This window comes from Dromiciops gliroides, chromosome 3 (assembly GCF_019393635.1).
Source record: "Dromiciops gliroides isolate mDroGli1 chromosome 3, mDroGli1.pri, whole genome shotgun sequence".
Lineage (NCBI taxonomy): Eukaryota > Metazoa > Chordata > Mammalia > Microbiotheria > Microbiotheriidae > Dromiciops > Dromiciops gliroides.
The window spans coordinates 433401328-433425998 of NC_057863.1; the positions used below are offsets into that span (position 1 = coordinate 433401328).

A 24671-nucleotide genomic window follows, 5' to 3' on the forward strand; every position below is an offset into this window, starting at 1 on the left:
CCCCCATGCAAAGATCTCCTAACCACTAACAGGCTTTTCTGTTAAAAGAGTTTATTATAATGTGCAGTAAGAGGAAAACATACTCGGGGCTAAAATGAAAGAAAAAAAAAAACAGGGCAGGGGGTGGGGCACGGAATTATGATGTGAACAGAAGTCTGTCCATTTATAATCGTCCTACTTGCAAATAAATATGTTGGAAACTAGTTCTTAGTGTACCTCTGTCCTGCCTTCTCTCTAGCCAGACTCTCCTGTCTTTCAGATCTTCCTGAGTCCTTTCCCACAGACTCAATGCCCCTACCCCTTGGTGTCTCACCTTCAGCTTTCTGGAGCTGTGCTCTTTTTTCATAGAGTGATTAAAATGGGGATAATGATATAAACTTCACAGAGTTATTCAGAAGATCGAATGAGATCAGGGAAAACACTACATAAATATAATTTATTCTATTAAACATCCTTCTGATTTAGGATAGGGCAGTCACAGATTCATAGATTTGTAGCTGGAAGAGAGACCTCCTAAGTCACATAGTCCTAAGTCTTTCTTTTATTGTCAAGGAAACAGGCCAAGAGAGGTGAAGAAACTTGCTCAAGGTGATACACTAGCAATGTGTCAGAACTCAGGGTTTGAGCTCAGGTCCTTAAATTAGGGTTACTCTCTCTCTCTCTCTCTTTTTTTTTTTTGTGAGGCAATTGGGGTTAAGTGACTTGCCCAAGGTCACACAGCTAGTAAGTGTTAAGTGTCTGAGGCCGGATTTGAACTCAGGTACTCCTGGACCCGTGCTCTATCCACTGCGCCACCTAGCTGCCCCCCCAGGGTTACTCTCTGAAGCAACTAGGACAAAGACTTTCTGAAATCAAGGAATTTAAAATGAGAATGGATATTCGCTCATTTTCTCTTGCTATTTCTTTTTTTCTTTTTTTTTCTTTTTTTTTAAGTGAGGCAATTGAGGTTAAGTGACTTGCCCAGGGTCACACAGCTAGTAAGTGTTAAGTGTCTGAGGCTGGATTTGAACTCAGGTCTTCCTGAATTCAGGGCCAGTGCTCTATCCACTGCGCCACCTAGCTGCCCCTCTTGCTATTTCAATGATGTAATTTGGTGGCAAATGGTATTGCAAATAAATGATTATGTGGTAATCCAGAATCTACAATGGGACAGTTATATGGCATAGTGGATAAAGTGCTGGCCCTAGAGTAAGGAGGACCTGAGTTCAAATTTGGTCTTAGACACTTATTAGCTGTGTGACCCTGGGCAAGTCACTTAACTTTATTTGCCTCAGTTTCCTCATTGATAAGATGATCTGGAGAAGGAAATGGCAAACTACTTCAGTATCTTTGCCAAGAAAATCCCAAATGGAGTCATGAAGAAAGGTGATTGAACATGTTACATGACTGAACATATGACTGAAAAGTGATTAAACAACAAAGGAATCTGCACTAGAGAAGTGAGACAGGAGGAAACTCATTCACAAAATGTATGTGACCTACAAAGGTTTATTAGATGTTACTTACAGAAAACTAGAGATAGGACTAGAATGATGCTGGATTTTAACTCTGCATCTAGTTTGGGGTGGTGAACAGTACAGCATTTCCCTAGATTTAGATGACTTCCCAGCTTTTTTTTTTTTTAAGTGGGACAATGGGGGTTAAGTGACTTGCCCAGGGTCACTCAGCTAGTAAGTGTCAAGTGTCTGAGGCCGGATTTGAAGTCAGGTACTTGTGAATCCAGGGCCGGTGCTTTATCCACTGAGCCACCTAGCCGCCCCCAGCTTTCTTTTAAGACAGAAAAAAGTCCCATCTCTAAAATGTATTACTCCCTCCTTTGAGGGGCTTCCAGGGTTGGTGAGGAGGAAAGCCAGGTGTTATTTGTCACCACCGCCTCAAAACCTACTCTTTGGGGTTTTTGAGTGCTGTAATAGGTAAAGGGGAATGAAAGTTTGAGATTGAAATGGTTCCTAATTTATTCAAATTAGTTGACAATTGGGATATGAAAGATCTTGTGTATGATGTCAGGTTCTATGGAGCTGCTGATACTCAGATTGACACCTATCTATGATGTTATCAATGAGGATTAATGGGAGCTTTTCTTAGCTTGTTTTTGTAGTGATCACAAGGAGCCATACAGTCCTAAAAGATATAAAATTAAGTGCTGAAGTGCATATTGGCATATTATGCTGTGGAATTTTTTACTGCTATTTATTAAAGGTGGCTACGAATTTCCAGAATTAGGTCAGACCCAGCCAGATTAAAATAGAACTGGGAAATTTTTAACCAAATAAATAAAAACACACCACAGACAATGTTAATTTGTGGTTTTCTAAGTCAATATCTGTTTCTATTTGGTTTTGACACCACTAGTATAGAAAGAACACTGTACTAGGCTAGTGTGGGGAATACAAAGATAAATAGAACCCTTATGTTTAGCCTCTTGTAGGTCACAGTCAAATGGGGTGAGAGGATTCATTTATAAATAACAATATTATTAAATGAAACATGATGAGAGCAAAGTGCTACAGAACCCTGACTGGTTAGGTCAAGTAGGTTTCCTGGAGGCAGTGGCAGCAGCTTGAATGCTAAGTACTTAGAATATCAAATAGAGAGAAAGGAAAGGAAGTCATTTCAGGCACTACTGGTCATGTACAAGGTTCACAAATTGCCCAGGGAATCCAGGTCAGGGGAAGGAGGAGTAGTGGCTTTGTAGGCCTCATAAACCTGGTCCCAGGGCCGTGTGAAAACCATTCTCTTCTTTACACACCACATCCCCCCCACTGACCCTTCAGCCCTATTCACTTTTTGAACACCTGAAAGACCTCTTTCTGGAAGCCTAGCTGAGCTCAGAATTAATGGCTAGATTTGTAGGAATCAATCAACATTCATTGGGCACCTACTATATGTACTGTGTTAAGTGCTGGGGGTACAAAAAAGAGGAAAAAAAGCTGTCTTCAAGGAACTCACAATCTAATTGTTTTGTTCATGCATCAGCAAAGAGGTCTTTGTCAATTGGATTCAATAGGGGAGGAGACTCATTTAAGAAGCCTGGAAAGGCAGGTGGGGGCTAGGTTATGGAGATCTGAATACCAGATGGTTTTGCATTTGATCCTGGAGGTAGTGGGGAGTCACTGGAATTTAGTGAGTAGGGGTAGTCAAACATGTGCTTTAGGAAATCACTTGGGTGGCTGAATGGAGGATGAATTGAAATGGAGAGAATCTTGAGGAAGGTACCAATAAATAGGCTACTGCAATAATCTAGGTGTGAGATGATGAAGGGCCTGTACTAGAGTGGTCTCTGTGTTAGAAGAGAGAAGATGGAGATATTACAAAAGGTGAAACTGATAGACTGGTAACAGTTTGGCTATGGGTAGTGAGAGCTAGGAGTTGAGGTTGATGTTGTCCTTGACAATAGTAGGGACTTTATGGGGTAGGTTTTAGGAGGACAGAGAATGCATTTTGTTTTAAAATTTCTACTGTGCTTCCAACTCAAGATATCTTATAGGCTGTTGGAGATGCGAGATGGGGAAATTCTGGAGGGACAGATATTGGGAGACTCCAGTCAAGGGAAGGAACCAACAGAGAACAGAATTTCTTGGTGCATGCCAGCACGTCATCCTTGAAGGATGAGGTGGTTGTGGTAATGGGGGTAGTTTCCTAAACGGGCTTAGGTATGTCAAGTGATGGCCAGGAAGCTGAACAAGATATATTTGTAGCCTGGGGTGGATAGGGAAGGGAGAGGTTAGGGGAATGGGATTGGGAGATCATTAGTATTGATGGGTTAGGATAAGGAAATTGAAGTGGCAGTTAGGTTATTTATGAAAATATCTAATGGAATGGGATAAGAAAAACTGATTCATGGAGACAGACAATGTACTGGGTTTTAATGTGAGAAAATGGAACAGGGTGGGTAATGATGGGAGTGGGAGGAAGAGGGAAGAGATAGCTAGAATATTAGGGTAATCAACAATTCATTTTCAAAATGATTAACAGTGCCAGGAGCACTGGGCTAAGAGCTGGGTTAAGATAGGTTGTCCCTGCCTTCATGCAGTTAGGATGGATTATCCAGTATATAGTAGAGAATCCCATTATATATTGGTGGCATAGGATTTGGCTATACCCCCAGAAGAGAAAAGGAAGCACTGAAATCAAGACTTGTCCCATCCTCAATCCTTTCCCTTAAATTCTCTACTGTGGGCCTGTTTCCTCATCTGTGAAATGACTGGGCTGAAGAGGCTTTTCTTTTCCAGTCTGAGCAATCCTATTCACCAAAAGTGTCTACCATATTTAGAAGACTCTGATGCCCCATGAACCTGGAGTGGGGACTTGACAAGTGACCACAATCAAGGGGCTTAAGAAGGAGAGGTAGCCTTTACTAGATTTAGAGATGAAGGCCCTTCCCCACTCTTTTACAGATGAGGAAACTGAGGTGACTTGTCCGAGGTCTCCACACAAAGTCAGGAGTTGGGGGGGCGGTGGAAGAACTAGAATTCCTGGGTGTCTGTAGGGTTTTGGAGCAGAGATGGCCCCGCCATCGAAAAGGTCCCAAATCTTTGGGGCACCCGATCCCCGTGGCCCCTCCCCATGATCTCTGGGGCCACACAGGAGGAAGGGGGAGGGGCCGGTGCTTCGCGCACTGCAGGGTTCAGGGTAGGGTCCTGGTCGTGGTGAGGGGGTGGGGTGGGGTGGTGGAGTGCAGGGGGGTGCTCGCGTTCGCGTGCCGCGGTGGGGGGAGGGGAGGGCGCGCGGGCGGGGTGTGAAGTGGGTCACTGGGCCGCCGCCGCCGCCCCCTGCCTGACGCACGGAGGGGCTGGGACAGCGATTGCCGGGAGTGACTGGAGCCGCCGCTGCCGCCGCCCGCCTGGGCCCGCCCGCCTCTCTCCCTCCCTCCCTTCCCCGCGTCCTTCAGTCCAGCGCTCCGCAGCCGCCCGCCACTGGAGCCGCCCAGGTGAGTGTACGCCCCCCGCCCGGCCACGGCCCCGGCCCGGGCTCCGACCCCGTCCCGGGCTCCGGCCCCGGCGCGTGCAGGCCCCGAGGCCCGCTTCGGAGGGGAGGAGGACGCGCCGCCGGGGCCGGGGCCGGGGGTCGCCCCCGCGGGGTAGGAGAGGAGCAGCCTGGGAGGACCGGCCCGGCCCTGGCCGCAGACAAAGCAGCGGGCAGCCCCCTCCTCAGCCCCGGATCCCCGTGCGTCCTAACGCGCCCCGTTTTCAAACAGAAAGAACCGGGAAGGAGGCTTTGGGGGGAAAAATAAAGACAGTTTAAAATTTCCAATCCAAAAGGCGGGGGGTGGAGGGGGCAAGGGGAGTAACAGGTCTGGACGTTGGCGCCCCCCTCCTTCCTCCTCTCGGGTCGGATCCGCCGCGATTTCCCTCCCATCCCAGCCCCGGGGCTTTCCCTTTCCTTTGTGTTGCCGTTTACTGGACCTGTCCCGGGGGTGGGTGGGTGTTTGTACCGGGCACCGGCCCCCCCCCCCCCCCCCCCCGCCTCTGTTCCCGGGCCTGCATGATACGAAGGTCCATTAGGCTTTGGAAGAGCCACAAAAGGGAGATGGTGGTATCCTGCATGAGGAGCAGGGTTTGGGTGTGTATGTATGTATGTATATGTGTGTGTGTGTGTGTGTGTGTGTGTGTGTGTGTTTAAGACAGATTTGAAAGCCAAAGTCAGAGATAACTAGCTAGTTAGATGGATGGATTTAGATATCCTAAAATATTTTGAGTGTATGCAATGTATTGCATATACCCAAAGTATTTTAGGGTGTGTATATGTGTATTACAAATATATGTATCTGTATCTAAATCTGTCTATATCCATATGGATATCTCAACATAGAGATATCTATATGGATATAGACAGATATAAAGATATGCACATATCTCTATATCTGTCTATATCCATATATATCCATTTATAAAGAGAGAAATTGCACATACCCAACATATTTGAGGGAATATCTATATATCTTTATCTGCCTATATCTATATGATCTATTTCTATCTGTCTATCCATATATAGATATATGGTGAAATTGAATATATCTAAAGTATATATTTTAGGATATATATTTCCTATGAATTTTATGAATTATTATTATTATTTTCCTTTGACTTTCTATTGTGGAGGTTTATTGGCCCTGTTTAAGACTAGCCCCATTTAAGTCACAATGGTATTGATGCTTTGGTGTCTTTTTTGTTTTCCCCCTACACAATCTCTATGAGGTTCATGTGCTTTCTAACTACTCTGTGACTACGGTTTGAATTTGACAGGTCACTTACTTAGCTTTTCTTTCTCCTCACCATTCATATTTGGCAGCAACTAAGGTCTCACCTTAAAATTGGCATCCCGGAATTTCATTTATGTTGAGATTTTTAGATTTTTTTTTTAATAGATGAAAAAGCTTTTTTTTTTTTTTAAGGAAAACTCTTATACCTAGTTGCTTTTACAAGCCATTTCTGTATGGGAACAATACAAAATGAAAGGAGATACTCCTGTTACCTCCTCATCCCCCCTCCCTTACCTCCCCTTCCCCCCCCCCCCAAATAAAATACTTCATTGTTCTGGAACCAGGAAACCTGAATACTTTTAAGTGAATAAAAGCTGGTAACTGTTTTTGCCCTGTGACTAAATATAAAAATCCCAAAGGAAGTGGCAAGCACATGGTTATACAGTTACTCAACATTACAGTATTTTCTTTTTGTGCCCAGAATACCAGGAAATAATTTTTGCAGCGTATGTTTATGCCATGTACATGTTTATTCAGTAATTTTTAGACTAAAATTAACCCTAAAACAAATACCTGTAAAAGCACAGACTAGGAAGATTAATTAGTTGTTGTGACATATTTTGAGCTTGGTCCACTTAACAGCCAGGATCTGGAAGTAATGGGAGACATTTTAGGATAAGTGAAAGAAAAATCAGAAGAGCTTAGAGGAGGCTTATGGAGGAGCATCTAAAAAGTTTGTATGATTTATTACTGGAAGGAACATTAGAGATCATATTAAGTCTGACCTCATTAAAGAGAAACTGGGGCCCAGAGAGGTGGGATGACTAGTCTAGGGTCACTCAAGGTATAATAAACTTTCTGAGTCTATATTGGAATCCAAGTCTTTTGATTCCAGAGCTGGTTCAAGTGTTCTTTGTACTTGTTTGTGACATTTTATTCTTACTGCATAGGTGTCTGATAATTACATTTCTGCTCTCCAGGTGAACCATTAAAATGTCACTCAATATTCCCAATTCATCTTTCATAAACATTAAGGGATTCCTTGAGGTGAACACCTTTATCACTTTTCCACTTATCCTAAAGAAACTTAAAACTAACAAGGACACTTTAAAAACATTTGAGTCAAATAAATCCAACTTGAAACACTTCACTTTTACTTCAACATTAGCTTAAGACTGAATGTTTTTATTTTTTATTAATGATAGCTTTCATTTTTATAGCAGGAGTCAGGAAGACCTGAGTTCCAATCCTGCCTCTGACACTTTTAATAGCTCTGTGGATTCTGGCAAGGTAACTTAGTCTCCCTGTTTAAGTGTCCTCATCTACAAATTTAGGAGGCTGGCATAGATGGCCTCCAAAGTACTTTTCCACCTTTAAACCTACAATCACATGGTCCTGTGGTCCTATCATAGTTACTGACATCCAGAACTATTTATGTATCTACTATGTGCAGGAGTCTTCATAAGCCAGAGAGAAGTTCAGGGCAGGTTTTACATATGAAGAAATAGGCATATAGAATTTAGATGAAGGACAGAAGTCAAAGCCTAGGTTACTTTTCCCCAAATTTAAAGCCTTATTTTCTTCTGCTCACTGCCATCATGAAACTTCACATTTTCATATTCTAGGGAAAAAAAAGAAAAAACCTTGATTTTTTTTTCCTGTTAAAATGCACATGTTTTGTTTAAAAATGTTAGGAACCATTAGGGTGTGCATGTGTTGGGGTTTTTTTGGCTACCATATTTCAAACAAAAACATAATTAATTTTATAATTTTGCTCAAAACATTTGTCCATTTAGTATGTAATGGATATCATCTAGCTTCTATTATGAATAAATGAAGTATAGATTTGAGAATCCAATCCAAATCCAATAAGTAGTTAAGTGCTTATTGTATGCTATGTTGGAGATGCAGTTATAAAAATTAAAAGCAACTACTGTCCTCAAGGAGCTTGTAATCTGAGAATAGAATGCTTTCTGAGGGACTCGTACATAGATTTTTTTTTTTGTCTTTTGTTTTTTTGTTTTGTGGGGCAATGAGGGTTAAGTGACTTGCCCAGGGTCACACAGCTAGTAAGTGTCAAGTGTCTGAGGCTGGATTTGAACTCAAGTTCTCCTGAATCCAAGGCCAGTGCTTTATCTACTGCACCAACTAGCTACCCCTAGTACATAGATTTTTTAAAAGTCAGGGTTCCATCATTATCTATAAAGTAAAATTCTCATTTGAAAGTCATTGATTAGAATCTTTTTATCACTTCAAAGAATTACCAAAATATAAGATGACCCTATTTGTTGAGAGCTTTAAGGAAATCAAGATGCTCCTGAAGGATATAATAATTTGGGATGGAAAAAGAAACCAAATACATACATGTATCTTGTTTTTGATTTTTATTGGATCATCATGGTGATTTGCTTCTTGAGAGGGACTCTGTTCACTAAAGGTAGATGATTATATCCTGTTAGTCTAGAAAGTAGAGTGGAAGAAACTTCAAGAAAGAAAGTGTTGGGCATTGGATGTGAAAGGTCAGTTTAAGTTTTACAGGACAGATTTAATTAAATTTGAGTGGCTTTCATTACAGCTGGACATTTGCACTATGTGTATAGTTTTTGTCACTGTGATACTTGTTTACTTAATAATTGGTTCCCTTTACTTGATTTATGTTAATTTGATAAGACATTGTTTTTATGTTCTATTTCCATTCCACAAGTACAATAATTTGGAGTTCAAAAATATTCTTTCATAATTTCTGTTGATTTTTGCCTTAGTCTTGGTTGCCTGTTCTAATGACCTGGTTAAAAAAAAAAGGAGGAGGAATAGGAGGACGACAGAAACCATGAAATAAAATACAAGTTTGGTTTGGCAGAGGTTTTGTCAACTTTTGGTAGACAGCTGGAAGGTGCAGTTCTCCTGCAGTGAGCCATTTGCAGAGTCCGCAGAATCCTGTAAAAACCTGGGGGAAGAATCTTCATTACAATTTATTGTTTTATGCAGGACCTGCAGGGTCATAAAAAAATGAACCTGCCTTTGCCAGTTGGTTAGTAAAGAGCTATTGATTATATTCTCCAAGGATTTACATATATATTCTTCATCTGACAGGAGTTGTAACAGCCATTGTTTTGTAAAGCTTCATTTTGGTTGTTATGAAAGGTCCAGTAATATTGATTCCATGCCTTTGGATGCCTTATGCATAAGATAGTAGTGAAACCGTAAACGAAATTGTTGTTGTCATAGACTAGAAAGACTAGAGCAGAGGTTTTTACCCTCCCACCCCTTTTTTGTTGGTGATGGACCCCTTTGGGAGTCTGGTGAAGCCTGTGCACATCTTCTCAGAATTATGTTTTTAAGTAAGTGAAGGAAATGTTAAATTTTAGTTAGAGGTTAGTGAAAATAAAGGTGTAAAATTTTCTCTATTTAAGTTCATGGACCCCTTGAATTTATCTGTCGACTTCTGGGGTTCTAGAGACCCAAGTTAAGGACTTGTGGCTTAGGAGTATCTACTGATGCTCCAATTTGATTTCACTCTATATGTAGTAGTAATTAGTATTCTCCATGATAGATAAATTATAATGAGAGATATATTGTACTCTATAGTTTTTAATACTTGGATTTAGTCCTTAACATTTATCTAGTGTCTATGTGGAGTAACTTAATAGGTCTTATTGAGGGATCTGAAAGAAGATGTGGTTGAGCCTGAGAGGGGATACCTACATACACAGTGTGCATAGAAGCATATTTTTATACAGTAGAGCTTACGATTGAATACACTGTAGTCCATAGATGCCGTGTTCTATAGTGGAGATGAATTTTTAAATGTTAAACATTAGAGCAGGTCCTATTGAATTTGAAAAGCTTCTAGAGACTCTCATCTGTCTACCAGCCTCAACTGTATTCAGAAATGCTCACCATTAGAAGGTTGCTCATTAGGTGTTACATTTTGTTGGCTATAGCAATTCCCAAAACAGTAACTTGGTGAATACAGGAGCGCTGTGTGTGTGTGTAATATACATTTATATACATATATAATTGTATATATATGTGTGTGTATACACACACATACACACATATGTGTATATAATGATTTACTGTGAGGCAGCTAGGTGGCATAGTAGTAGATAGAGCACTGGCCCCTGGAGTCAGGAGGATCTGAGTTCAAATTTGACCTCAGACACTTAATACTTACTAGCTGTATGACCCTGGGCAAGTCAATTAACCACCCAATTGCCTCAAACATCCAGGGCCATCTCCAGTTGTACTAATGTGTATCTTGCCACTGGACCCAGATGGCTCTGGAGGAGAGAGGTTGGTGACCTTGCACAGCCCTCCCTCACTTAAATCCAGTTCACTGTATCACCTCCTGATGTCATGGTGCTCTTGGAGAATGAAGGACAAACAACAACAACAACAATTTTTCACTGTATAGTGATGAACATTAGCTTGGTAATATCTATTTGTTGATTGGAAAGTAACCATTTTCATTTTGTATGGACAAGATATAGAGACTAGATAGTATGATTAGGTGGCTCCAGAGCTGGTTGAATGGCCAGACACAAAGAATAATTATTAATGAGTAGTTCAGTTTTAATTTGGAAGCTGGTCTCTAATGGTACCCCCCAGGAGTCTGTCCTTGCTCATTAGGTGTTAAATTTTTTTGGCTATAGCAATTTGTGTTGCTTTGTGTTGTTTATCACAAAGACATAGATGACATGGTTGTGTAATTTGTAGATAGCACCAATCTGGGAAGGATAGCTAACAACATTAGAAGAGAGAATCAGGATACCAAAAAATCATTAGGTCAAATCTAATAAAGTGAAACCTATAAAAACCTCGTATTTGGGTTTTAAAAAAATGAGCTTTACAAGTGTAAGGTGAGGTAAAGGTGGCCAGATGGATTTATTTAACTACAAATTCACCATTAATGTTATCAGCCAATTTCCTGCTACCCAAGGCTTAACGTGTTGGTGTTATTTATAATTCTTTTTCAGCTTTCTAGCTTTCTATCTCAAGTATTTAAGCAGCCATGCTTAGATATTCCTACATAGTTAATATCAAAGCTATTGTTCAGTCGTACTTAACTCCCTGTTTTATAGATGAGGAAACTAAGGCAAATGGATTAAGTGAGTGACTTGCCTAGGGTACCATAGTTGGCTTTCTTTGACCTGAATCACCACTTTGCAACCAGCTGCCTTATGTCAAAGTTATTCTCTTCAGTTTGGGAGCCATCTTTATAATGGTGTTCCTTATGAATGTAACAACCTCTTTAGCAGTCTATTCTGGTTTTGGTTTTTCTTCACTCACAACTAGCTGTGTGAATAATTGTCCTCAAGTTTAGTTTCAGTCGTATTCTCTGCCTATGAAGCTAAAGAGATTTCCTTTGGCCTATGACATTGATTTAAACACCTCAGCTTGGCATTTATTTGTTTGTAACGATTGGAGTGACGCCACCTGCTGGAGACTTACTGTAGAAGAGTTCCGCCCATGAAGCGAAGGTCTTTGAGGGCAAGACCAGGAGTCTTTTCTTTGGCATCAGGAAATGATGTTGGGTAGTGGGAGGAAGAAGGAAGAGACTAGCGCTCTGTCTCAGGCTTCCCTTTGGACTCTGGTGGAGAGCGGAGCTAGAAATGCGCTCTCCCTTTAATAGATAGGAATCTAGGCCTTTCTCTCTCTCTTTACCAAATTCTTATTCTCCTTAATAAACGCTTAAAAGTCTAACTCTTGCTAAAGCTTATAATTTATTGGCTACCACTCATTAGATATTTTAGAAAGTTTAGCTAGAATTTTAGCCCTTAACAGATACTGAACTGGCTTTTTCCTTTAAAACAAGGCTTTTAGAGGCTTAAAGTCTTTAAGGGAGATTAGGCAAAAGGAAAGTCCTACATTCATCTATCTATTAAAGGGAGAGCATGTTTCTAGCTCCCTTCTCTGCCAGAGTCCCCAGGAAAGAGCATGAGACCGAGTGCTAGTCTCTTCCTTCTTCCTCCCACTAGCCAACGTCACTTCTTAATGCCAAAGAAAAGACTCCTGGTCTTGCCCTCAAAGACCTTCGCTTCATGGGTGGAACTCTTCTACAGTAAGTCTCCAGCAGGTGGTGTCACTCCAATCATTACACCTTCCACCTTTCCAAATATGGTTCTTCCATTTTGTCTAAGCTCCTCTGTTTTCCTACATGTAATTTGTTAAATCTTGCATCCTTGCCTCTGCTTATCTCCTTCAGTCCTTTCTATTTCCAATTCACGTTCTTCATATCTCTCAAGATTAGGGTTAAAAGATAAGATGTTGGTGAAATTGAGGTGACAAGAGAGAACCTAAAGTAGGGAGAAATATTGGAGGTGGACCTCAAATAATAGATTTGATACGATTCAATAGAAATAATTGTGTAGGCCCTTGAATTGTGATAAGATGAAAACGGTGTTTTAGGAAACAGACGTAACATAGGGTTATAGATTTAGAGTTGGAAGGCCATCCAGACCAACCTGCTCAGTTTAAAGATAAGTTAACTGAGGCCAATAGAAGATAAGCCATTTGCTCAAGATCACAGATGTAGGAACTGACAGAAGTGGGATTTGGACCTAGGGTCAAATCCAGTGCTCATTTTCTTTTCCTCTGTACCATATGAGACCAGGGAATAAGAGAAGCAGGGAAACCAGATGAGGTGTTATCCCCTTTCAGAAGTGGGGTGCCAAGTCCTTCACTTCTGAAATGCAGTGAATTCTATTTGAAAAGCATTTATTGAACACCTACCATATGCTACAAGATATGTTTGTTGTTCATCCAAAAGCAAAAAGGAAACAATCTTTGCTCTCAAGGCAGGCACTTTCTACTTTTGGGGAAGGGAAAGGCATGTACATAGATATATAATTACAAAATATGTACAAAGTAAAAAGCCCTTTTGTTATGTGCTTTGTATTTTTATTTTTGAGGGGTGGAGAACACTAACTGGAAATCTCAAGAAAGTCCTATAGGAAATGACACTTCTCTAGGTAGTAAGTAGGGATTCCAAAAGGTGGAGATGTGGAAGGAGAGCATTCTAGGTGTGGAGGGATGGTGAGTTCAAGGGCACAGATGTGGGAGGTGCAATGTCAGTGTATGAGAAAGAGCAAGTAGGTTAGTCTGACTGGAACATCCTCCCCCTCCTGACCACTAAGTATAGGCTAATCCAAAGACTTTGTTCAGGGCTTTCTTCTCTCTCTAGATATTCTTATCTCTGTGCAAATGACTTTATATATCCAGCCCTAATATCTTTCCTCACTTCCACTTAGAAAATACAAACTGCCTGCTAGATATTCCAAACTCAATGTGTCCAAAACAGAACCGCACTATTTTCCCAAAAGCATCCTTTCTCTAAACTTCTCCATATCTGTTGATATCATGACCATCTTTCCAGTAAACTAAGTTTCTATCCTTGCAACCATTCTTGACTTTTTTCCACCCTCAACACACAATTATTTGCCAAATTTTATTGATTCTACCTCTACTATCTCTCTACTCTTTTCTCTTCTCGCTACTCATGTGGCTTCCATCCTAATTTAGGCCCTCAACCACCTCTCATTTGGACTGTTGCCATACCCTCCCAATTGGTCTTTCTGCTTCTATTCTTTTCCCTCTCTTAATTGCTCCTCCACACAGTTGCCATATTGATATTCTTAAAACACATCTGACCATGTCACCTTCATACTAAAAAATCATCAATGGCTCCCTATTGATTCTTGGGAAAAATACAAAATCCTTAGTTTGATGATTAAAGCCTACTACAATCTGGAAGTCTACTAGCGTAATTTTTTAAAGTTGTTGGCAGACAGCCATGCTAAATGAACAACATACTGGAGACTCAGAACATGCATGGCATTTACTGCTATAATTAGTGAAAACTTAAAATTAAACCTACATATTTAATGAAGGATCATCCTAATGTAGTAGAGAGAGATATGGAATCAGAAGGCCTTGGTTCAGATGCTAACCATGCTTAGGTCACCACTGTGATTTTAGGCAAATTACTTAAATTCTCTGGAGCTCAGTTTCTTTATCTGTAAAATTAGGTAGTTGGACTAGATAATCAGATTATAAGTTTGTGATCCTTAGATATACATGATCATTATTGTACTAGGTTGCAGTTAGACACAATGGTATACAGTTCACATAGATGACTAATTAGTATTATTTTTACACAGAAAATTCAGCTTTTTAAACTTTTTTCAGTTTGTTCTCTAGTGTCTATAATTAGCTACATTGCTGAGTTGTTTTTTTTCTGATTCCATGAACTGATGATAATATCTTAATTTATGTGGTACTTTATGTACATTATCTCATTTGATCCTTATAACCCTTTTGTGAGATAAGGACCATTCTCCCCCTTTTTCAAACGAGGGAACTAATGCTTAGAGAGGTTAAGGGACTTGCTGGTCAGTTTCTAGAGTACAATTTAAGTGCAAGGTTTCTTCTGATTCCAAGTACAGTATTCTACACTACACTAAACGCTTTCTCTAATCATGATAAAGATGACACATTTCATTACCTCTGTGACCTTGGGCATGTTATTTAACCTCATGAGGCCCTGTTTCCTCATTTGTAAAATGAGAAGATTTTTTTTGATGTCTCTTCTAGCTCCAGATCTGTTGTTTTATGATTATTTTTGACATATATGTAAAGCGACAGGTACCTGGATCTTATTCCCTGTGGGGAAATTAGTCAGAGCTATGTGGTGCAGTAGATAGAGCACTGGGTTGGGAGTCAAATCATGAGAGCAAATCCAGATTCAGAAACTTCTTAGCTGTGCGACCTTGGGCAAGTCACTTAATCTCTGTTTGCCACTGGAGAAGGAATTGGCACGCCACTCCAATGTCTTTGCCAAGAAAACCCTATGGAGAGAGGTCCATGGAGTCGTGAAGAGTCGGACACTACTAAAGTGAGTGAAAAATAACAAAAACCTCCTTAATTCTAGTGTCTTCCTTTTGTTGATTATTTTCAGTTTATCCTATGTAGAGATTGTTTGTATGTAGTTGTTGCCTCCTCCATTAGATTAAGAATTCCTTGAGAGCAGTCATTGTCTTTTGCCTTTCTTTGTATCCTCAGTGCTTAGCATGGTTTTTGACTCATAGTTGGCATTTAATAAATGTTTATTGACTTATTGACTGACAGAAAGGACCCTTATTTGGGAGGTAGAATAGTAGTGGGTTATGATATTGTTGTTATTTTGATATACCTAGGCATCCATATATTTAATTTTGGAAAAAGGAGTAGACTTTGCCCTGAGGAGGAGGCCAAGTGGAGCCAGCCAGTGTCTTGTTGAGCCTGAGGTTGGTCAAGTGATTGGAACACTTACCGAGTGACTCATTCTCTTGGTTTTTACTGTGACTGTTAACTGTGTTTGGCCAGTGTGAGTACATGGGGTGGGGAGAAGCTTTCCTGGGAGCTGGTGGGGAGCTGACTTGGAGTAAAGGCATGGAGCGGAGGCCCAAGCCTCAAAGAGCCACTGTGTTGGGCCTTTGCTAGAGGGCTGAACTAGTTTGATTAGGGAGAAGCTAGCCTACCAAGACGGGAGAAAATGAGTTAGCAAGAGGCCAGAGAATGGAAGTCTCCATATAAAGGTGAGCAAGTCATGAAGGAGGAGATAGCTTCCGGATCTCTGGTATAGTTGTGGGTATAGAAATCCCCCTTAACTCAATAGTAACATACGCCCCAGCAGTTGTTGCCCCCATTTTCTATAATGTTAAGGATTCTTTCTTTTATTTTTGTCCCTCATCTCCTAGGTAAGCACTTAATGGTTGCACCTTGATTGAGCGATTCCTACTCATTCTTTCCTTTGCTTCACCTACAGTCACCATCTTCCCTTTTGCTTCTAACCCCAAGCCTTTTTCTTTTCCTTCTCTTCTCACTTACCCCATGAGCTACTCTTTCTGTCCCCTCTCCCTTGCCTCCATCCCAGAGGCCCCTCCCGAGGGTTTGAGGCAGCAGCAATTCTAGTCTGTGAAAAGGTCTGTCTGGAGTGAAACCAAGATCATTGTGCTGGTCTTCCTCCCCAGCCCCACCCTATTGGAATGAAGACCTAGGTATGAGGTGATGGCACAGAGGAGAGGAATCTAGATCCCCTGACCTAGAAAGACTTAGTTTACATTCAGAAATTAGGGGGAGGGATTAGATAGAGTTAAGGAACTGGGAGCAGAAGGGGAGAAGACTAGCACAAGCATGCTCCTGTTTCTTTTGACCAAGTCACTGAAAAGAGACTAAAGTAAATTGATATTTAATAATAGTAATATCTAACATTTACACAGTGCTTTGAGATTTTTGCAGAGTGCTTTAGAAATATTACTTCACTGAATATTCACAACAACCCTAGGAAGTAGGTGCTGTTTTTAATCTGAGTTTTACAGATGAAGAAACTCAGACTGAGAGGTTAAGTGACTTACCAGGGCCACAGAGCCAGTAAGTGTGTTTGAACCTGTGGTCTTTCTTCTTCCAAGTTGAGCCCTCTGTCCATGGCACTGCTTTATGGTTGAGGGCTAGTTTTTGACATAGTATATTTATAGACTCAAAGAGGTCTGTGGTACTTAAAGAAAAATTGTCCTCATCAGCTCTTTCTTTCCTTGTATAGAGCATCATGGTGGGCAAGTGTGTTGGACTCAGCGCCAGGAAAGTTCTGAGTTTGAGTTAGTAGGTGTGTAACACTGGGTAAGTCATTGCATATCTCTCAGCTTTAGCTTTGTAATCTGCAAAATAAGGAGAACATAGTGACACCACCTATCCAAGGTGTATGGGGTCTTTGCAAACCTAATTCTTTACCAAATTAGGTAAAAGGTTTGCAATTCTGATAGCTAGAAAAATGAAAGTTCTGTAAGGGTAGTAATAGTGTCTTACTTTATCATACATATTTTGCTGAAACAAAATTTTCTTCATGTCATATAGATATTTAGTATTGGTACCAAGAGGCAAACCCATGTCTTCTGACTCCATAGCCAATCCTTTCTGTCATCCCACTCTGCTTCAATTGATAAAGGATGGTGAGATTCTATAGATGGCATAAAGCTAGCAGTCAGAGGACAGGGTAAAGGTAAAAAGGGAAGAGGGAAAACAGATCAGGAGCAGCAGGCTTCAAAAGCAAATGTGTAAAACTAGAATTGTAGTATTTTTACAATTTATCTACTCTTTTAACTGCTTCATTCTGCAGATGAGGTAACTGAGACCCAGAGAAATTGCATAGAATCTCATATTTCCAGACTACAGCTGAGTGCTCATTCTACATTTCACAATTTGGCCACAACTTTGGCTTCTCTTCTTCTACACAGGGACAAATAGATGCTATGCATAAAAAGTAAGGGGCAATGTAGATTGGCACTTTAGTGGGAGCTCTATGTAGGAGACTGGAATAAAACAAGGTTTAGGAAAACCCCACTTTTTTCTTCTTTATTTAAGGTTCATTGTAACCCCTTCTATTTCTAAAAGTACTTACTGCAATTTACTGACTAAACCATACTTCACGATAAGGGATTAAACAGAGAGGAGAAGATGCTTTCAGGCAATTGAATTGAATAGATTACACCACTTTGGGCAATAAATTTAGCACTAAATTTTCTGGTGGTGAAAGCCAAAGTAGAAAATAAATTGGGTTATGTTGTTTTCATTGTCTCACAAAAGGAAAGCAATCTGTGTTCAAAAGTATCTCTCTCACATCATTCCAGTTAAGGATGACTTTTGGTTAATCAGTTTTTAAAAATCCAAATGCTGTCCAACCTGGCCAATTTAAACCTATTAATAATTTATACCTCAGTATACATAGATTAATTTGATGAGATTTTAAAAAAATTACTGAATTGAAAGAATTTATTAAAGAAGTAGAGTTTTTTATGATGAAGGAAGAAGAGCTTAGGGTACTTTGACTAAGGCAGGCATTTGTGAAGTACTTTAGGGGATTTTGGATAGCTTGTTCCTCATAAATAATTTGGGAAAATAAATAGAAGTGGGAGAATGACTGAAATAGGTAGAAGTGTGCAAATAACAAATCGCTCACTTTATAATTTTGTCTAGTCCTTGCTGATAAACTTTTCTCATGACCTTGAAAATAATTTCATCATCTGTCAGTAGCATGTGTGCCATAAAGTGTTCGTGCCTGTTATTGTTACAAAGTAATGAGAGTTTAGTCTAAATGAATACATGGTAAAGGAAAGGGCAGAGAGAAATAAGACTATTCTGAATCAGCAAGATCCAATGAACCCAGGGTTTTGTGCCTGATGAGAAGATTAAAGGGTAGTGTTGCCATTTTTGGTAGTACAGAATTTTGCCCTTTTTTTGGAAGATGATGATGATAGTAATGGTAACTGGCTTTTATATAGGAATGTACATACTTTATCTCATTTGTACCTCAACAACCTCTTAGCCTATCCAGTGCCTCAGTTTCCTCATCTGTAAACTGAGTTATATTTGCATTATCTACATCACAGGAACATTAATTTATAAATCTTAAGATCCTGTAAAAATTTGAGTTGCTATTGTTATTAATGATTGACTTCCAGAAGGCAAAAGCATGGCAAAGGAGTGGTATAATGTTCACCTTGGACTTAGAATAAGACTTGGGTTTAAGGCCTGACTTTGACACTTAATATTTAACAGGTAACGAAAGAGGAGAAAGTAGTGCAGGAGGCAAAGAAAAGAACACAGAGATAAGAGGAGAGTCAGATAAAGTGGTCAAGATGAATAAAAATAGGGATATCATTACTGAAAGTACCGGATGGTCCTTAAAAACTGAAATAGCTGACAAGAAAAGTGTGTCATTTCTTTCCTAGGATCTCTTTAGATCACTTGTCTTTGATGGTTTGGTTTTAGTTTTGGCTCAACAGTGAAGCAGAGGAATGGATAATTGAATTCTTTTTTTGCCTTTGGGATTCTATGATTGAATATGGCACAATTACAGGACTTCACTCCCTGCCTGATATTTACAACCTGCCTTTGATACTGAGCAGGTTACTTAACCTGAGCCTCAGTGTTCAAATTGGTAAAATGAAGGGATTGGACTAAATTGACCTTTTTCATTACATCTCTAACTGATTGTATGATCATAAATCAACATATTTCTTTTCCATTTGGAAAGATTTTCTCTATGGTTCCAAAATTTATAGTTTTAAACACCAGAACTTTGAGTTTTATGCTTTCTTTGTCAAAAAAATATGGTGCATCTGAATAATTTCCTGCATTGTTGGAATGATGAAATATTACCCTGTTGGTTTTAGGAGACAAATAGGAATTTTTTTGAATATTAATTGTAGAATGGAAGAACTACATGTTAATGCTGAATAAAATTTATTTCTTTGAAAATAACATTGTAGCCTAATTATAGCCAAATATATAGTCAGATAATATAATTATTCAAATTATAGTCAAATAAAAATAGTGACTAATTTATAGTTATCACAACAGGAGTTTTCTACTTCTAATGATTTGTAGCACTTCACAAACCCAAGTATAAGAATTTGACTCAATCACCCACAAAGTAAAAACCACAGGGAGGAAGACTGTATATTACCTAGATTAGAAGTGTCAAACTTACTCTGGCAAAACTTTGGAGTGTAAAACAGATTAAAATATAATTGGGAAATATTTAATTAAAATAAAATATAATACAACATAATGTTAACTTGTGGTTTTCTAAATAAGTATGTGGGTCTGTAGGGATATATTTCTATTTATCCCTCAATAACCAATCAATAAATATTTCTTAAGAACCCATATTGTGCCAGGCACTGTGCTAAACATTATTTGACACCACTTGCTTAGAGTATGACATACAATTAAGTGGACAGTTTATAGAGAGTTTGTCCATCAGTAGATATAGCTGGGTTAAGGAGCACAAATGAACAATGGGTTACATCCAAAATTAAGCAAGAAGAGAGTGGATTAGATTACTTTCAGGAAATTAAAGAGCTCCTTTAATTACCCCAAACTTCTTCTAGAAGCAAAGGCCTGTCTGAGTGTTGTATGACTGTGACTCATGCAATACTGCAGTCTTTAGAGAACTGAAATTCAGTGTCCCAGAAAGAGCTACGGTGTGGAAAGCACAGTGGGAGTGAGCCAGCTACAACATAGGACAGTGGACTTTGGTGGGTGTCCCCTGTGGCCAGAATGCTCTCCTTCCTCTTCTAGCTCCATTCAGGCTTCTGCTCAATTGCTATCTCCTCTGTGAGGCCTTTCTACATCCCTTTATTTATTTGCACTTTATTCCTCTCACCCCTAGCCCCAAGTACTTTGTATGTAATATATATGTGTATTTGTGTGTGTGTATAATGTATGCATGTTGTATTTGCTTATCTGTGTGCATATTATTTTCCCTAAATAGACTTAAGCTCCTTAGATGGTTCATTTTTTGTTTTGTATCCCTAGTACCTAGCATAGTGCTGGCACATAGTAGGCACTAGTCTGGTAGAAGGAGTGAGGAAAAACAGGTAGAGTGTCTTGAGTATTCTGCTGGTGTCCTTAAGATGTGGGGAATATTGGATAGAGACTATCTGTCCGTACATGACAAAAATCACAGAATATGGACAGAAAGAGGTGAAAGCTACATCACTGGATGGAACCTGTAAACTCATGAATTCACAGATCTCTTTAAATATTTAGAGAGAGAGAGAGGAGATTGAGATTTGAGATTGATTGATTGATTCTAATAGATGGATCAAGGATGCAATGGGAAATTGGCCTAAACTAAAGCACTTGCAACAGTAAGGGAATGGTGAGTGGCTTCCTTGTGCTACAGTGGAAAATCTTGCCTTTCTGGTCAGGATTCTTAGGCAGTTTTCTTGCCAGGCAGGATGAAGGGCCCTTTTGGGGTTTATTGCTTAGCTTAATAGCACAAAAAATATATATATTTTTTTGTGTTTACTTGACTCACTTTGACATTATTTGATGATTTAGGGGAAGAAAAGCTTTTAAAAACCATTCAAAAATACTGAAACAACTCTAGGAATAATCTAAAACATTTCAGATTATAATACCATTTTAGTTTGTTCGGGTATTCTAACCTTTATTTTTCACAAATGTTCAAGTTAGTTTATGTATATTATGGTATATGGTGATCAGTGATTGGCAAAGGGACCACATTAAAATATTATGTTATTCTAGACATGTAAGACTATGTTTTCCATTTTTATTTAAGTACATTTCATTCATAGAATCATAGATTCTCAGAATTACAAGGGATCTTAGATGTAGAGCCAAATCAAGGCATTGAGCCTTTTCTTTAACACATTTGATTCAACAGAGCACACAATAACTACCTTTGTGTTATAGTGAGTTGAACTTTCTGATGGTGAAAATATATGCATTTATCAAAAGTAAAATTAAACTGTTCCTTGTTGCAGCTTGCCTATCTTAATCTCTCTGACTCTGCTTCCTTGTTTTTCCTGCCCCTAACCTAACCACAAAAGCTTTTTTGTTTTCTATAGACTTTTTTTGTAGCCCAAGTCACTCTCTGTTTCAGTCTCCTGTCACTATTAATGTAGGACCAGAATATACTTTTGTATTTGCCCTCAGTTATGTGCCCATGCTTTCTTCTTTTATAGATATCTTTAGATGCATCTTCCTTCTATCCCTCAAAAGGATTAGTTGTGATTTTGTTGTTAGAATTTTCCTCTTTACTCAGTTTCTTAGAGGCTTGGGTAATGTGATTAAAGTTCTCTGAACTTTTAAAAAATTTCTCTTCCAAAGTTTAGGGTACTTGTCAGATGATCTATGCCATCCAGTTCCTTGGCTGTTAGAAAATCTAAGATGACAAGGTCACTTTCTTCCAAGGTTGTACATTTCACTTTACCACCATCTTTTTTGGTCAGAATCTGCTCCTGAATAGCAGTCACTTCCTCTCTCTTCTAAAGGATGCTTTACTGTGTTCCTGACCCTTCCAGGCCAGACTAGGCTGAGATTTGAGAACTCTCCAAAGCATGCACTGCAGTGTTGGCAGGACAGCTGAATATGAACAGGAGCAGCTAGCAATAGTTAGTTCATCATCAGAACAGGTACTACTAGCTAACAAATAAGGAAGGACAGATGCAGGAGGAAAATTCAAGGTTGAGAAGCACAAGTTAATGGTGCAGTAATATTGGTATACAAGGGCAAAAAAGAAAAAAAAAAGTTATGGTCAGGAAAGGAAGCAGATATCCTAACATTGAAAATCCTATTTGATTTGATCACTTCTGTGAAACTGCCTTTATTGAACCTCCTTCCATCCACTACCACAGGGTTGCCACCCGTTTGTCTCTTCAGGTTTGTGGATTTTTCACTGAGGTGTACATTATTCATAAAGTAGTGCCTTGTTTTGGTTCACATTTTGCCTTTAGAATTCAGAAACCTGGAGTTAGGTCTTTGTTTGTTTGTTTTTGTGGGGCAATGAGGGTTTAGTGACCTCCCAGGGTCACACAGCTAGTGTTAAGTGTCTGAGGTCAGATTTGAACTCAGGTCCTCCTGAATCCAGGGCTGGTGTTTTATCCACTGTGCCACTTAGCTGCCCCCTGAAGTTAGGTCTTTATCTTTAGAATTATAGATTTTGAGTGTTAGAAGGGACCTTGAAGCCCATCTATTCCAACCAGTACCTGAACAAGAATTCCCTCTACAGTATTCTGGATATGGGATCATCCAGTTTTGCTTAAAAACCTCTAGTGAAACCAAATTCATTAACCTCCTGAAGCAGCCTATTTGGATGATTCTGATTATTAGAAAGTTTTAACCTTATATTAAGTCTAAATTTGCCTTTCTGAAACTGTTATCCTATTGTTACCAGTTTTAACTTGGGATATGTTAAGGGAGGACTGGTACCTCTGGTGTGAGGCTTGCTGAACCCTTTTCAGGGTCTCTAAGCTTCATCTACTTCATCCTTCAAGGTTGTAATATTGCTTATTGCAACCCTTCCATACTTTAGTAGATGGTTTAATAAAATGCTATGGGCAAAAATTCATTACCTGGTGAACAGCCACTAGTGATGCATTTCTCCAAATTTATAAGGCCAGATCTAGAAAAACAGGCTAGTTTCTGAATCCATTTTTGAAGCCTGTGAAATAATATGGGAGGACAGAGAAGCTGTCCAGACAGTATCACAATCAGCACAAACAGCACCTGTGTAGTGGATTCCCTCACATATAAAAGAGGATCCTTCAGTATAGAGAATAAAATCAAGGTGGGGGCAGCTAGGTGGTGCAGTGGATAAAGCACTGGCCCTGGATTCAGGAGGACCTGAATTCAAATCTAGCCTCAGACACTTGACACTTACTAGTTGTGTGACCCTGGGCAAGTCACTTAACCCTCATCACTCTGCATTTGTTTTTCACACTATCCTACAACTCAAATTACCACTAATTTTAACTGTAAGTAACAATCATTAGTTCTAATAAAAAATTGATCAAATAATCATGTCAAATCATAAAACATATCTTAACCCAGCAACACAGCTTCCTGACTTGCTATTCTCAGGAGAGTATCATATGGCATCACATTCTGTAGATGATTTACTGATTTTATTATATAATGAAATAAATATATTGTAAAAAGGATGACTTAACTTTCTGAAAATAAAATAGAATTTTTCCTACTTTAACATTTATTAAATTTAAGAATTGTTTTTTCAAACATTTAATTCGCTATACTACCTTAATAATTTTTTCCATAAATCTTAAAGTACTATACAACTTATTTTTCTTAATACTACTGTCTTATCTTTTTTTGATAGTTCAGAGAATTCTGTTGTCCAACAGGATACATATTAGATTATATTAATATATTAGATATATTAATATTTCTTTCTCAGTCCAGAACACCATAGTTGTTGATCTGTAGAAAGTCATGTTTCTTAGCTAGTCTTAGGCATAAAATTCACTACCAGTGTATAAGTATCAGACTTTGGTAGTACTCTTGGTACTCTTGAGTGTCATATGGCAGAAGTGAGATAGATATCTGACACCTAAGACTACAACTATTTCCAACATCAGAGACTTGGTAGTACTTCTAGTTTCTATTAATAGATGTGGTTAGGGCAACAAGGGAAGGACAAGGAAGAGGGAGGAAAAAATGGAGAGAAAAGGTCAGACAATAGAAAAGGTAGAGAAAAAAAGAGGAGCAAGGACAAAAATCCAATTAGCTTCTGTGACTGCTTAAGTCTTTCCCCTGAGGAAGGAAGAAGAAATTAACTGCTCTAATTTAACATTTGTTTTAGGGACATAAAGAAGACTGCCCATTTACTGAGTTATTTTTATATAAAATAGCCTTTAAACATTACCAATTACTTCTTAGTGAGTTGATAATTTGTGACACTTCTGAAATATTACTGAAAATTTATTAGTTTTAGTAATTTAGGTAATAAATAAATAATCAGTTTCTTTAGGAAATATTTCAGTCTTATAGTTTTAGGAAATGATGGTAAAATAGGTATATGTTTTATGTAATTGAGAACAAATTCTTTAAATATCTTACTTAATGCACAAAATCAGTATTTCTGTTTTTGTAAACATGCCAC

The 24671-nt window shown here is 39.1% G+C and overlaps 1 protein-coding gene across 2 annotated transcripts in view; it reads left to right on the forward strand.

The window, feature by feature from the left end:
• Window positions 1-4750: 4750 nt before the first annotated feature.
• Window positions 4751-24671, forward strand: part of SESTD1 (SEC14 and spectrin domain containing 1) — a 147412-nt gene continuing 127491 nt past the window's right edge. The window contains exons 1-2 of one of the 2 annotated variants that reach the window (XM_043996644.1): window positions 4751-4930; window positions 16785-16861. The gene's annotated coding sequence lies outside the window, so the exon portion shown is untranslated. The remainder of the gene's footprint in view (window positions 4931-16784; window positions 16862-24671) is intronic. The other variant, XM_043996643.1, reaches the window with a different exon arrangement.